We start from the raw sequence: 14,847 nt of genomic DNA on the forward strand, positions 1-14,847 counted from the left end.
CATATGAATTTATCTTCTTGGGCAGACTGGATGGACCGTGCAGGTCTTTTTCTGCCATCATCTACTATGTTTACTATGTATCTATGCAGTTGACTTATTGTTATTGGTTTGGGTTGATAAAACTTGTTTGGATTTGGCTCAGATGCAGACCTGTTTTTTAGAGGTGGTGAGTTGGTTATCTTCTCACAGGTTGGTGATAAATGCTGCTAAAACTTATGCTTGTTGGGTGACAGGCTATGATGTATGACCTGAAAAGTCCATTCAGTTTCTAGGTGAGGAGCTCCTGCTTGTTGAGTCCTTTCAATACTCCAAACTTAGTTTTACTTCTCAGGTAGATTTGTTGGTTCGGCATGGATTTATGGTGCTTCATAAGTTACGGGCGGTGTGAGGATTTGGTACTGAAAAATCATTTCAAGTTTTAGTTCATTCTCTTTTTATGTCGTTGTTTGATTATGCAAATGGGATATTGGTAGGGATTTCTGTTGAGAATGTTAAAAAACTACAAACGCTTCAGAATGTTACAATACAGATATTGGGTAATACTAGTTAGTTTGATCATGTGAAGCCGTAACGGGCCAGATTCTATATATGGTGCCTAGATTTGCGTGCTGAAATCCAGGTGCACTTTAAAACTACGAGCGTAACTTAATTGACTCAACAAGTCACTCAGTGTTTTTAACAGCATTTAACAAGCGATATGGCAATAATTGCAAGTTACGCACACAACTCGGTAAGTGCATTCTATAATGAACTGTGCCTAAATGGTGAAGCACGCAGTTCAAAAGGGGCGTGTTTATGGACATGTTTATGAGCGTTTAAAGGGAATTCCAAAATGTACATGTGTAGTTATAGACAGTGCCGTAGCAAGGGCGGCTGCCACCTGGGCGGTTCACCGCTGCGCACCCCCCCCCCCCATGGGTGCAGCATAACACCCCCCCCCCTAGAGTGCATTCTTACCAGTAGCGTAAGAAAGGGGAGGGAGGGAGGGCCAATCTGCCCCAAGTGCACGTCACTGGGAGCTGCGTTGGCTCCGCTGGTTCCCTGCTCTCTCTGCCCCGGAACAGAAAGTAACCTGTTCCGGGGCAGAGGGAGCAGGGAACCAGGGGAGCCGACACCCCCCCACCGGTGTGCACCCGGGGCGGACCGCCCTTCCCGCCCCCCTTCCTACGCCACTAGTTATAGAATACGGCCCTTTCTGCCTAAATCTATACACCGGGATTTACACCAGGTTTTTGTTGGTGTAAATGGGCACACGCAGATTTAGATGCGATGATATCAACTAAGCATATTCTATATACAACGCATAAATCTTATAGAATACGCTTAGGCAAACCTGAGTTCTGCATGGATTTTTTAGGCACCATATATAGAATCTGGCCCTCTATGTGCATTATCATTGGTTGCCTGTTTATTACCATATTTGTTCTAAGTTGTTAGTCTTGACTTATAGGGCTTTTTATGAACAGGCAAGGTCTCCTTTGTCTGGCTTGCTCTGTAAATATGCTCCATGCCGAGCTTTACGTTCAGCAGATTTGCTTTTGTTAACTATTAGTGCTGTCAATGATACCCGTCTTATGTCTACAAGATGGAAAGCCTTTATTTATTTGGTGCCTTCATTGTGGAATTCCCTCCCGTTGTTTTGTCTTTGATACATTTTAAACGTTTGTAAAAGGCATATTTGTTCAATCGGCTTTTAATGTAGCTGTTCCCGGTACATAGGAAATAATCTGATGAGAATCAGCTATGCTGACTGTGAAACGTGAGACTTTTGTCGTGTATATGGTTCTGTCCTATTTTTAATGGATTTTTTTGTGTGTTTGTTTTTAAGCTAAGCAGTATACCAAATGAAATAAACTATAACTATCGTATCATATCTACGTCATTTGAAAGTTCTTCCATGCTGTCTATGCTATTATTTGTATTGTACTGAATTTTCCCCCCAGATTCTATATATGGCGACTAAATTTACGCATGCAAAAGAGCGCACATTAACAATTTGTGCATGCAGCAGTCGTTCCCACCTCTAGCATGCTCCATTTCTGATGCTACAAAAATATTTTCTATTTTTGTAGCACTGGTGCTTACCCAGTTACCACTGGGCTAGCGCAGGAGCCCTTACCGCCACCTCAATGGGTGGCAATAAGTGCCCCCCCCCAGAAATGGCTGCATGGCAAGTGGTCCACTTACCACATGGCCATTTCTTTAACCCACTGTGGTAAAAGGGGGTCTCAGGACACGTCAAAAACACGTGCTGACACTAGTGCAGCTTAGTAATAGGACCCCTGAAACCCTGAATATTTAGTGAGATTGGATATGTGGTTATGTGAATGATTATATTGTCTCTCACTCCTTATTATCAATAACTGCAAATTAGGGTCAATTAGTTTTTGTTAAGGTGAATTATTGGTACTCATCTCCAATTAAGTGCCAATTTAGCGCCAATTAGCTAATTATGTTATATGTGTAACTATTCTATAACTGGTGCACATGCGCATTTGCACACCCAGCTTTAGCTGCCATTTATAGAATTTGGGGAGACAGGCCAAATGCAAACAGTTTGAAAATTGTTACAACCAGATTTGAATGAATGTGTGTCTTCACTTGCTTATGCATTAGAACAATACATGTGCTCACGGCCACAGCTGGAAGGTGAATGAGTCTCTACGCCACACCTTTAGAACCTGCTTATGCTGCTGTGTTTGGCACCCGCAACAGATGTGGTTCCTGGCACCTGCTCTCTGCCTAATGATCCTTTGGCTGCAGTTATTCTTGGCACTTATTTCTGTAATTATTTACACACGTGTCTGCCATATTTGACAGCTTAGCTACTGCTCTTGGCACCTCTGCTATTATTCTGATGCCCCCTGGTATTTCTTTTGCTAGTGCTACTTGCTTCATATCTGCTATTGCTACTACTGTTCCAATTTTCAAAGCTGCTAATCCTAGCATTTCACAACTACTACTGCTGGTAGTAATGACACTTCTAATACTGAGCCACTTGCATTGGAGCATGTGCTGTCGCTGATTGTACTACTGTAGCTTCAATTGTCGTCCAAATGCCCTGCAGATCCTGCTGCTGTCCAGTGCCCATTGGTTTCTGCCATTGCACAATGGTTTTGGCTGTTCCTGCTGCACTCTGATGCTTCTATGGCTCCTGCTGTTAGATTCCTGCTGCTGACTGATGCCCAGTGACTCTTGGTGCTCTGTAATGCTCCTTTAGCTGTGTGCTGTAATTCCTGCTGCTCTCCAAAACTCCTCTGGGTCTGGTTGTCCCTGCTGCTAAGGAGTACTTCTGTGGTTCCCGCTCTTCCTGCTGTTGTCCAATGCCTCTGCAGCTTTTCCTAATGCCTCTAGAAATCCAGACACTGTCCAGTGCTTGTGCCCATGGCTTCAGCTGTGTCTGCTTCTTTTGAATGCCCCTGCAACTTCTACTGCAGTGAGGTCTGAGGCCTCTGTAGTAGTTCCCACTACTTCCAGATGCTTCTGTAGCTTCTGTTCCTGTCCAGTGCCTTTCTAACCCAGCTCCTTCAGCGTCCCTGCTGTTCCTCCTGCTACTTTTGGGAAAGTGCATAAGGCTTGGTTCAGATCTTTGACCAGTGGAAAATAGGAATTGAGAGATATACTGCTGATATCTATCAAACAGATTGAAATCTACTGAAAATTCTGAGTGGCTTTCTTTATGTGCTCCTTATGGTACTTGTAAATATGGAGGTCTAGACCAGGGGTGAGCAACCTCGGTCCTCGAGGGACGCAACCCGGTCAGGTTCTCAGGATTTCCCCAATGAGTATGCATGAGATCTATTTACATACAATGGAGGCAGTGCATGCCTGCTTAAACTCTGTTAAATATCCCCCCCCCCCCCCCCCAAAGTTTAAGATGCTGCATAGAGCTATTGCCAATTTATTGTGCTTTGTAAATAGTACAGGTAATAGGATCTAAATAATGTTTGGGTTGGTTAGGTTGTTACTGAATATAAGTGAGAACCTACTGTAATTTTCTCCTTTAGATAACAAGTGATTCATACATTCACTAATTTGAAAGGTATTAATATACAAACAAACCTTCTCCAGAGATGGGAAGGTGGTAGAACTAGAAGATATGAATTTAGATTGCAGGGGGGTTGACTCGGGAATAATATTGGAAAGTACTTTTTCTTAGAGAGGGTGGTAGATGCCTGGAATGCCCTCCCATGGGAGGTGGTGAAGATGAAAACGGTAATGGAGTTCAAAAATGCGTGGGATAAACACAAAGGAATCCTATATGGAAGGCTTATCAGCGATTAGATAGTAACACCAGTAATTGAGAAGCAACAGTGCTGGGCAGACTTCTATGGTCTGAGCCCTGATCTTGGCTGGACAGATTTGGATGGGCTGGAGTCGGGCTTCGATGACAGCTTCAGTAGATGGAGAACAAGGCCAACGTCAGGCAGACTTTTACATTCTGTGCCCTGAAAATGGCAAGGACAAATCAAGAATGCATATGAGTTTATCTTGTTGGGCAGACTGGATGGACCACACAGGGGTTTATCTGCCGTCATCTACTATGTAAGTGAATATGTGAGTATTTCTGATGGAAAAAGAAGGTAGTATGTACTTATTCACCAGTCAAAAACATAACAGTTCTGAGAAGGATGAGAAAGAGAAAGAAGTCACAACACCAATATTAGTATTTTTAGAGAGCAATTTTCAAATGCCTTCAGGTAGTTGCAAAGTTCACAGGACTTTGGACTTGTACCAGATCTCAAAGGGAAAGTACACACATTTGTTCACTTTGAAAATTGCCTAGGCAAAAGTGCTTGCAGAGTTCTGCATCTGATTTTTCTCTGGTTTCTGTTCCTTAGGAAAACAATGCGTGTAGTTTGGAACAATCCAACCTGCCTCCAAGTCTTCTCATTGGAAAAAGTAGACACATGGTTGATCCTCATGTGCACTTTTACTTGGGGAATGTGTAGGTAATTTTCAGACACCCAGATTTCCAAGGAATGCAGGCATTTACTTAGGCAAATAGTTTTCGAAAATTGCTCTCTTAGGGGTCCTTTTATTTATTTATTTGTTGCATTTGTATCCCACATTTTCCCACCTATTTGCAGGCTCAGTGTGGTTTACATAGTACCATAAAGGCTTTCGCCAAATCCGGTAGATAAACAAATACTAAGCTGTGGCAAGCACTAGTGCATTCTTATCACAGATTAAAAAGACACTACTGTGGGATGTGCTCAGGCATCCTATGATAGTTTTAGAATTAGCGCGCACTTCCCTTGCCTAGAAAATAGATTTTAATTTTTAGCGCAGGGGCATGTTTGGAAGTGGAGAGTAGGTATGCCCTGTGCTAATCGGTTAGCACATGGGCTTTGGTACATGCTGGTCAATTAGCACGAGCCCCTACCGCCTACAAAATAGGTGGTGGTAAGGGCTGCCGTGCTAATGGCCATGAACTAATTGGGGAATTAGCATGTGGCCATTATACAGCACTGCTAAAAGTGGCCTCAGCACGTGGGAAACCCACACGCTAAAAATAGCACAGGCCACTTTTTAGCACAGCTTAGTAAAAGGGCCTTTGAATTTGCAAAATTGTAATGGTATATTTTGATATCTTACATTAGAGAATATCCCCCTGATATTTAAACCTATTTAACTGGCCAGGAGCAGCTCCTGACCAGTTAAATAGCATTTAAATGCCTAACCGCAGATATTCAGAGGGAGATAACCAGTTTCTCCTGCTGAATATCATGGTTAGCAGCTAGCTGCTAACGGGCTATATCGTAGGGCCACTGAGAGACAAAGCAGGGCCCATGGAAAACACACCTGGGCTCCCCATGTGCCCCCACCCCACATAAGCCCCCCGTGCATGGGCTCCCCACCCCACCATATCGGCCCCCACCCTCTGGGCCTGTTTCCTTGCTTTATACTTGACTCCTGCTCCTGTGTGCCGAGACAGTAATAACTGTGCTCTGCTGCACAGGTCCTTCTTCCTGCTGCATCCCCTCCCGTGTTTGCAGAAACAGGAAGTACTTCACACAGTAGGTGGGACGAGGCAGGAAGAAGGACCTGCTGCCAGCAGAGCACAGTTAATGCTATAACGCGATAACCCAGCACTGCGGTACACAGGAGGAGGAGACCAATCAGCCATGTCAGTGCCAGGTAGGCCCCCCTTGGAGGCCAGGTCCTGGGATATCTTGCCCTCCTGCCTCCCTCTCAGCGGCCCTGCTATATCACATGACATAGCTGGTTAGGCGCAGATATTTAGCGCCAAACAGGCTATTTTGAGCACTCAAAATAGGTAGCTTAAATGGCAGGCCTATCTTTGACAACTAAAAAGTTAACTGGTTAGCGCTGAATATCAGCATAGCTGGTTAACCTTTTAGCGGCCAAAATAAATCTGAGCATTCAATGCAAGTTGCCAGATATGGCTGGGCATTACTACTACTACTATTTAGCATTTCTATAGCGCTACAAGGCGTACGCAGCGCTGCACAAACATAGAAGAAAGACAGTCCCTGCTCAAAGAGCTTACAATCTAATAGACAAAAAATAAATAAAGTAAGCAAATCAAATCAATTAATGTGAACAGGAAGGAAGAGAGGAGGGTACGTGGAGGCGAGTGGTTACAAGTGGTTACGAGTCAAAAGCAATGTTAAAGAGGTGGGCTTTCAGTCTAGATTTAAAGGTGGCCAAGGATGGGGCAAGACGTAGGGGCTCAGGAAGTTTATTCCAGGCGTAGGGTGCAGCGAGACAGAAGGCGCGAAGTCTGGAGTTGGCAGTAGTGGAGAAGGGAACAGATAAGAAGGATTTATCCATGGAGCGGAGTGCACGGGAAGGGGTGTAGGGAAGGATGAGTGTGGAGAGATACTGGGGAGCAGCAGAGTGAGTACATTTATAGGTTAGTAGAAGAAGTTTGAACAGGATGCGAAAACGGATAGGGAGCCAGTGAAGGGTCTTTAGGAGAGGGGTAGTATGAGTAAAGCGACCCTGGCGGAAGATGAGACGGGCAGCAGAGTATTAGGGTTTAATGCCAGCAGCGGACAGCAAATGCGCTGCCTGTTGCTGTCTGAATATCAGCCCTATGAGTTTACTATCTCATTTATAACTACTTTCTTTCCTTTCCACTATTTCATAAAAAAATAGCTTTAAAATAACACCCCCTTCCATTCTGAACATTCACATTAAGTGATTACTCAAGTAAATGTGGTAGTTTGTTTTCTAGTGGTGTCTTCTAAGATCATCATGAGTAAACAACAATCTCTACAGTGTGCTGCCGTGCCTAGTACTATAATCTATTGCCCACTAGAGAAGGAGCTCGCATTTAAAGCACAACCAATGGACAGAGAACAACTCTGCAAGTGCAGCTAAGGCATTACAGCCCTGCATTTGAAAGACAACATCTCTAATGTCTCCCAGCAGTACCCTATAATACCAGCACTGAAAAGAACACACGGGGAAGTTAATTTTATAACAGATCCCCCCCCCCCCCCCCCCCCCACACACACACCCAGTGAAAAGTCTCAAAAGTAGCCTAATCTACAATTAACTGGACTATATTCAAATTTATAAAAAAGGAGTCAAATAGAAATCATATAAAAAATATAAAAGACCCATGCAACATATATCAAAGCTATTCTAAATAAAATAAATAGACTTTTTTTTTACAAAATGAAAATACATTACAAAACAGAGGAGAAATGCTGCTAGTAAAAAAGGCCCGTTTCTGAAAGAAATGAAACGGGCGCTAGCAAGGTTGTCCTCTAATGGCAATTATGTTTTTAAGGGAAATGTTAGGAGAGAGTATGTGTGAGAGAGAGTGAGTGAGTATGTGTGAGAGAATGTGTGTCAGAGAGTGAGTATGTGTGAGAGAGAAAGAGTGTGTGTCAGAGAGAGAGAGAGAGAGAGAGAGAGAGAGTGTGATTGAGAGACAGTGTGTGATTGAGAGAGACAGAATGTGTGTGTCTGTCTGTGTGAATGAGAGACCTTTAGATTGTAAGCTCCTTGAGCAGGGACTGTCCTTCTATATTAAACTGTACAGTGCTGCGTAACCCTAGTAGCACTTTAGAAATATTAAATAGTAGTAGTGTAGTGTGTGTCCCGTGTGCACCAATTATGCTCTCTCCCCTGCATTCATTCATATGCAGCAAACGTCCTCTGTGCTGCATCCATGTGCAGCATCTCTCCCCTGCCCCCTCCATCCATTGTGGTGCAGCAATTCTCCTCTGTCCGTTGCCCTCCCCCACCCCCTACATGTGCATCAACTCTACATTCTCGCCTGGCCTCCTCACCCCTCCTCCTGGCCCCTCACCTTCCCCTCCTCCTCACCCTACCCCCTCCCCTCCCCTCCTCCTCACCTCCCTCCCCTTCCCCCTCTCTTCCCCCTCTCATCTCAGGACCCCCTCCCCCCTCTCTCTTGTCTCAGGCCCCCCCCCACCTCTCTCTCATCTCAGTACCCCCTCTCTCATCTCAGGACCCCTCCCTGCTCTCTCATCTCAGGACCCCCTCCCCCCTCTCTTGTCTCAGGACCCCCTCCCCCCCTCACATCTCAGAACTTGGTCAGTACTTGGGGGGAAGATGCTTAGAGTTGGTCAGAGCAGAGGTGCCACAGCCCTACCCCGAGCCAGCAAAGCCTCACCCACGTCCCCTTGTGGGGTTCACTCTTACAGTGATTTCCCTTCCCTTTCTCGGTCGGTACTCACATGAGGTCGGGGCGGTGGCAGTGCAGCAGGGCGCAGAAGGCCAGCCCGTCGCGGAAGGAGGCACTCAAGTTGCGGATCTGGACGCAGGGTGCAAGCCGGTTGTTCTTGAGGGCGAGCCGGCTGTCCTCTCCCCCTCCCCCGAACACCTGAAGAAGGCAACCATCCGGTCCCTAGTTGTCCAGCGAATTATTTGGGGCAGGAAGGAAAGATCTCCAGTCTTGTCTGCCCACTGCCGGCACTGATCCTCCCTCGCTGAGCGACCCTCCTCTCCCCTTGCCCCCCTCCAGCCACCCATGTCCAGCGACTCTCCTCTCTCCCCTGACCCCTCCTCCAGCCACCCATGTCCAGCGACTCTCTTCTCTCCCCTGCCCCCCTTCCATCCACCCATGCCCAGCGACTCTCCTCTCTCCCCTGCCCCCCTCCATCCACCCATGTCCAGTGACCTTCCTGTCTCCCCTGCCCCCCTCCATCCACCCATGCCCAGTGACCCTCCTCTCTCCCCTGTCCCCTCCAGCCACCCATGTCCAGTGACCCTCCTCTCCCCCTGCCCCCCTCCAGCCACCCATGTCCAACGACTCTCCTCTCTCCCCTGCCCCCCCACTCCAGCCACCCAGATTGTCCAGCGAATTCTTCGGGGCAGGCAGGAAAGATCCCCAGTCTTGCCTTCACACTGCCGGCACTGACCCTCCCCCGCTGCCGGATCACTCTTCAAAATGGCTGCCGAGACTTCCAGCGGCGGCCTCGCGAGACTTCTGCTGAAGTCTTGGAGGCCGCCCTTGTAAGTCTCGGTGGCCATTTTGAGGGGGGGCAGGGGAGAGAGGAGGTGTGTCTCAGGCAGTCTTGAGGTCGGTTGTCTTTCTGTTTCGGTGAAGTTCTGTGTATGAATCTGTGTCCGAGAGCGCGGGTTGCGCTGTTCTTTGAGTCCGTTGATGTGCCTCGTGCTGCTATCGTGTGGTTGGTCAGTGCTGCTTGTCACGAACCAGGAAGCACACTAACGTCAGGACAGGAGATGGATACAGCGTTACAGGCAGCAAGAACCCTACAAACCCTTCACTGCCACGGAGTCAGCTTCAGAACGTTGGAGGTGCTTTTTATTACAGTAGATGTATATATATATATATATAGTGCCATCAATTTCTATGGGGACAAACTTCGTTTTAGCGCACCACTGATAAGTGCAAGCTTCATTTACATGCATAGTTTAAGACCGCTCCTCTGCAGGGAAGACTCCGCATAAGCGCGCGCATGGAATATGGAAGCCGATTGGCGCGTGACAACCAATGAGATTTCAAATTTACTGCCCCTTTAGCTGCCACTGGCAGAATAAGCGAAAGAATGTTGTTAGAGTGTACACTGGGGTCGTCGTCGTGGCGGAACTGTAAGACTGGCTGAACAAATAGAAGTTCTTAAAAAATTAGAAAACAAAGTCAAGCATCTGTTGCTAAAGAATATGGTGTCAATCCCAGTCAAATTTCACGTGTCTTGAAGCAGAAAGACCAGCTTCTGGAAGGCTGGCAAATCAATACAAATCCACAACGGAAACGGAAACGAAAACGGGCGGTAAAACTGAGGAGGTAGAAGATGCTTTTCTTCTGTGGTTTTCTCAACTCAGGAGCAGACAGTTTCCTGCCAGTGGTCCACTGCTTATGGAGAAAGCTAACCAGCTAGCTGAAAGTCTTGGACTAACTGAATTCAAAGCCACTGTTGGATGGTTGGAAAGATGGAAGGAGAGGAACAACATAAAATTCAAGAAACAGCATGGTGAGAAACAAGACGCTGATGACTTTGGTGCTGAAAATTGGGTTGTTTCAGTTCTTCCTACCATCTTGAACGAGTTTGCACCTTGTGACATTTTCAATGCTGACGAAAACGGTCTCTACTGGCGAGCGATTCCGGATGGAACACTTGCATTCAAACATGCCGAAACTACTGGAGGTAAAACGTCGAAGAACCGACTGACGATCCTCCTTTGCTGCAATATGGATGGGAGTGAGAAGTTGGAACCCCTCGTCATTGGAAAGAGCAAACAGCCCCGTTGCTTCAAGAAAGTTAAGCGACTTACTGTGTCATACGTGGCTAACGCAAATTCATGGATGACTGGGGAAATTTGGAAGCAGTGGCTAAAGAAGTTAGACATTAGAATGCGGGCACATATGCGTCAGATTTTGTTGCTTTGTGATAATTGTGCTGCACACAGGGATGATGTCAGGCTGTCTAACGTCAAGGTGGTCTTCCTGCCACCAAACACTACCTCTCTGATCCAGCCTATGGATCAGGTTATAATAGCCAATTTCAAACAACATTATCGGGCTCTTGTGCTACGTTGTCTAATGAGCGTTATGGATGACCAGACTGGCAAGGATAAATGTGCTGTTGAGCTGGCTCGTAATCTATCACTGTTGGATTCCCTACATATGCAGAAAGAAGCCTAGAATCATGTTACACAGGCAACCATTGTGAACTGCTGGAGAGGGACGAAACAGATGCAGCTGTGTCAGATGAACAGGTTATTGACATCCCAGCCAGTGTTACTGAAGAGGAGTTTCATCGCTACGTAGCTGTTGATTACGATCTACAAACAGCTGACGACAACACTGATGTGGAGATATGCACCTACACGCAGGCAACAACGGTTGATGAAGAGCCAGCATTCATAGTGCACTGGTCCCCCTCACATGCCAGGACACCAACCGGGCACCCTAGGGGGCTCTGTAGTGGACTTCAGAAATTGCTCCCAGGTACATAGCTCCCTTAACTTGGGTGCTGAGCCCCCCCAAAAAAACCCACTCCCCACAACTGTACACCAATACCATAGCACTAAGGGGTAAAGGGGGGTACCTACATGTGGGTACAGTGGGTTTCTGGTGGGTTTTGAAGGGCTCACATTTACCACCAAAAGTGTAACAGGTAGGGGGGATGGGCCTGGGTCCGCCTGCCTGAAATGCACTGCACCCACTAAAACTGCTCCAGGGACCTGCATACTGCTGTGATGGAGCTGGGTATGACATTTGAGGCTGGCATAGAGGCTGGCAAAAAATATTAAAAAAGGTTTTTTTAGTGTGGGAGGGGGTTGGTGACCACTGGGGGAGTAAGGGGAGGTCATCCCCGATTCCCTCCGGTGGTCATCTGACCACCTTTTTGAGGCTTGGTCGCAAGAAAAAATGGACCAAGTAAAGTTGGCCAAGTGCTTGTCAGGGACACCCTTCTTTTTCCATTATCGGCCGAGGACGCCCATCTCTTAAGCACGCCCCAGTCCCGCCTTCGCTACGCTGCCGACACGCCCCCGTGAACTTTGGTGGTTCAGGGTGCCCAAAATTGGCTTTCGATTATGCCAATTTGGGCGACCCTGAGAGAAGGACGCCCATCTCCCGATTTGTGTCAGAAGATGGACGCCCTTCTCTTTCGCAAATAAGCTTGATAGTGGAATTAGAAAAGGTGCAGAGAAGGGCGATAAAAATGATAACGGGGATGGAACGACCTCCCTATGAGGAAAGGCTAAAGCAGCTAGGGCTCTTCAGCTTGGAGAAAAGATGGCTGAGGGGAGATATGATAGAGGTCTATAAAATAATGAGTGGTGTGGAAAGGGTAGTCGTGAAGCATCTGTTTACTCTTTCCAAAAATACTAGGACTAGGGGGCATTCAATGAAGCTACAATGTAGTAAATTTAAAACGAATCAGAGAAACATTTTATTCACTCAACCTGTAATTAAACTCTGGAATTCGTTGCCAGAGAATGTGATAGAGGCAGTTAGCTTAGCGGGGTTTAAAAAAGGTTTGGACGGCTTCCTAAAGGAAAAGTCCATAGATCATTATTAAAATGGACTTGGGGAAAATCCACTGCTTATTTCTGGGTTAAGCAGTATAAAATGTTTTGTACTTTTTTGTGACCTGGATTGACCACTGTTGGAAACAGGATGCTGGGCTTGATGGACTTTTGGTCTGTCCCAGTATGGCAATACTTATGTACTTAAGCCCAGGAGTAGCCTAGTGGTTAGTACAGCGTGCTTTGACCCTAGGGAACTGGCTTCAATTTCCACTGCAGCTCCTTGTAACTCTGGGCAAGTCACTTAGCCCACCTTTGCCCCAGGTACAAAATAAATACTTGTATATAATATGTAAACCACTTTGATTGTAGCCACAGAAATGTGGTATATCGTCTCACTCTCTTTCCCTTAAATTGGGACTACCGCTGACCCAACACAGCTGCCAGTGGTAGTTCTGCCCCGAGTGTGCACCATTTCCAGGGGAAAAATACAACCCCCAGAAATGGCTTGCACGGTGGTAATCAGCCATCGCTGCATGCTGCCGTGTTACCTCAGGAGCCTTTTTTGCCACCTCAGTGGGTGGTGGTAAGGGTTCCACGCTGTAAGAGTTCTCTTACCACATGGTCATGTTTGTCTGGGGGCTTTTTACCTGCTGCGGTAAAAAGGTTCCTGGCGCGTGGGAAAAACAGCCCCCCCCCCCCCCGCTGCTAGCACAGGGCCCTTTTCACGTAGCTTGGTAAAAGGACCCCATAGTGTACAAGTAACCTGGAACTCACCCGGGTTAACTCTGGACCAGGGTCAGCGGGGGACATCTCTCTCTCACTGCTTGAACTTCACAGCATCAACTCACTCTCAGGCCACTTGCCCACACACACTTCCAACATCCTCCCAGTTGAGCTGGGAATGGAAATGGTCCGGAATATTAATTAGGGGTTTGAGAGGCAATCATCTAATTCGGGACTCCCTTCAGCTTTCCAGTCCAGGAACCACATGACACTCCAAGAGGGTTAAGAACAACTTAAGCTTTTATTGTAACTTTGGCATTTAGTAATTCTTACTGCGATCATCTATAACATAGTCAGTGATGTACAGTAACTCCAATCATGCTTCTCAAAGGTGCAAGTATCAGTTTCTTCTCAGGGCTATACACGTGCATAATCCCTTTTATACCTGTCCTGCATCCAGATGTAATCCCAGACTAGCTGTTACTCCTCCTGATGTACTCCATTACCATCAGGCAGGAATCCAGGAATCCTTCTTCACTCCAGGTTTGGGCAGGCTTATCACTGCCCCAAAATCCCGCTTACAGGCCGGACTCCCCAACTCTGCCTGAAGCTCTGACTCTCTCCACCAGTTGCTGCAAGTCAACAACAATTGTTTCTTAATTCTAGTCTACAAGAGTGGCACCACAGGATCCCCCTTCTTTTCTTAGGGTCACTCGGCAAGGGGTTAGTAGGGAAAGCTTAAGGCAACCAAGGACACTTTCTCACTCTAGATTTTCCCTTTTATATCCTCTTAAACTCCTCTCAGGGACCTCCCCTCAGGGACTCTCTACCTGGGCTCATTCTATCAGCAAGGGGTTACACATAGTTTGCAGGACTCACACTTATATGCAAATTATACAGGTATTATTCTGACTTTGGTGCACATTTACACCAGTGCTATGGCTGGTATAAGTATTTACACTTAACTTATAGGTGTCTATTTTTGTGGTTATGCTAGTATTAAATAGAAGAAATAAGGCATATATAGAAGAAATATTCTCCTTTAGAGAATAGGTCCTATGAAGCATCCAATTATAAATCTGCCCTCTGTATGTATTCTGTGATAGTTGAAGACCATAATATGAGTATTTGTAGTTTAAAACTGGTTTCTGAACTTACTGAGCAAGAAATTTAGATGCAACTAGTATCTAGTATTTAGCTTGTCATGCATCTGCTGATTCTTTTTTGTCTGGTCATCATCACTGTTCCCCCTAACTGAGCAGGAGTCCTTCAACTACCAGTGGGTGATGTTGCATCAGTATTGTGTTTTCAATTGCTAGTGACATCAGGTTCCCGGAGTTCTGCAGATTTTGCCTGTCCCTCACTGTTGAAAATGTGATAGCAAAAGAGCGCCTCCTACTGGCAGGACTTTAGAAGGCGGACTCCCACTCAGCTTGGAGCAATGGTTCCCAAACCTGGTCCTGGAGGCACCACAGCCAGTCAGGTTTTCAGGATATCCACAATGCCTATTCATGAGAGAGATTTGCATGCACTGCCTCCACTGGCTGAAGTGTCTCCAGCACCAGGTTTAGGAACCACTGGCTTAGAGGGAACAGGGGTCATCATCCTTCCCGCTCATCCCTTCTCTCCCTCTCTCAATTCAGTTTTCCTCCTCGGCTGATCTGTTCTTTAATTTCT

The sequence above is a fragment of the Microcaecilia unicolor genome, chromosome 4, assembly GCF_901765095.1.
Source record: "Microcaecilia unicolor chromosome 4, aMicUni1.1, whole genome shotgun sequence".
NCBI lineage: Eukaryota > Metazoa > Chordata > Amphibia > Gymnophiona > Siphonopidae > Microcaecilia > Microcaecilia unicolor.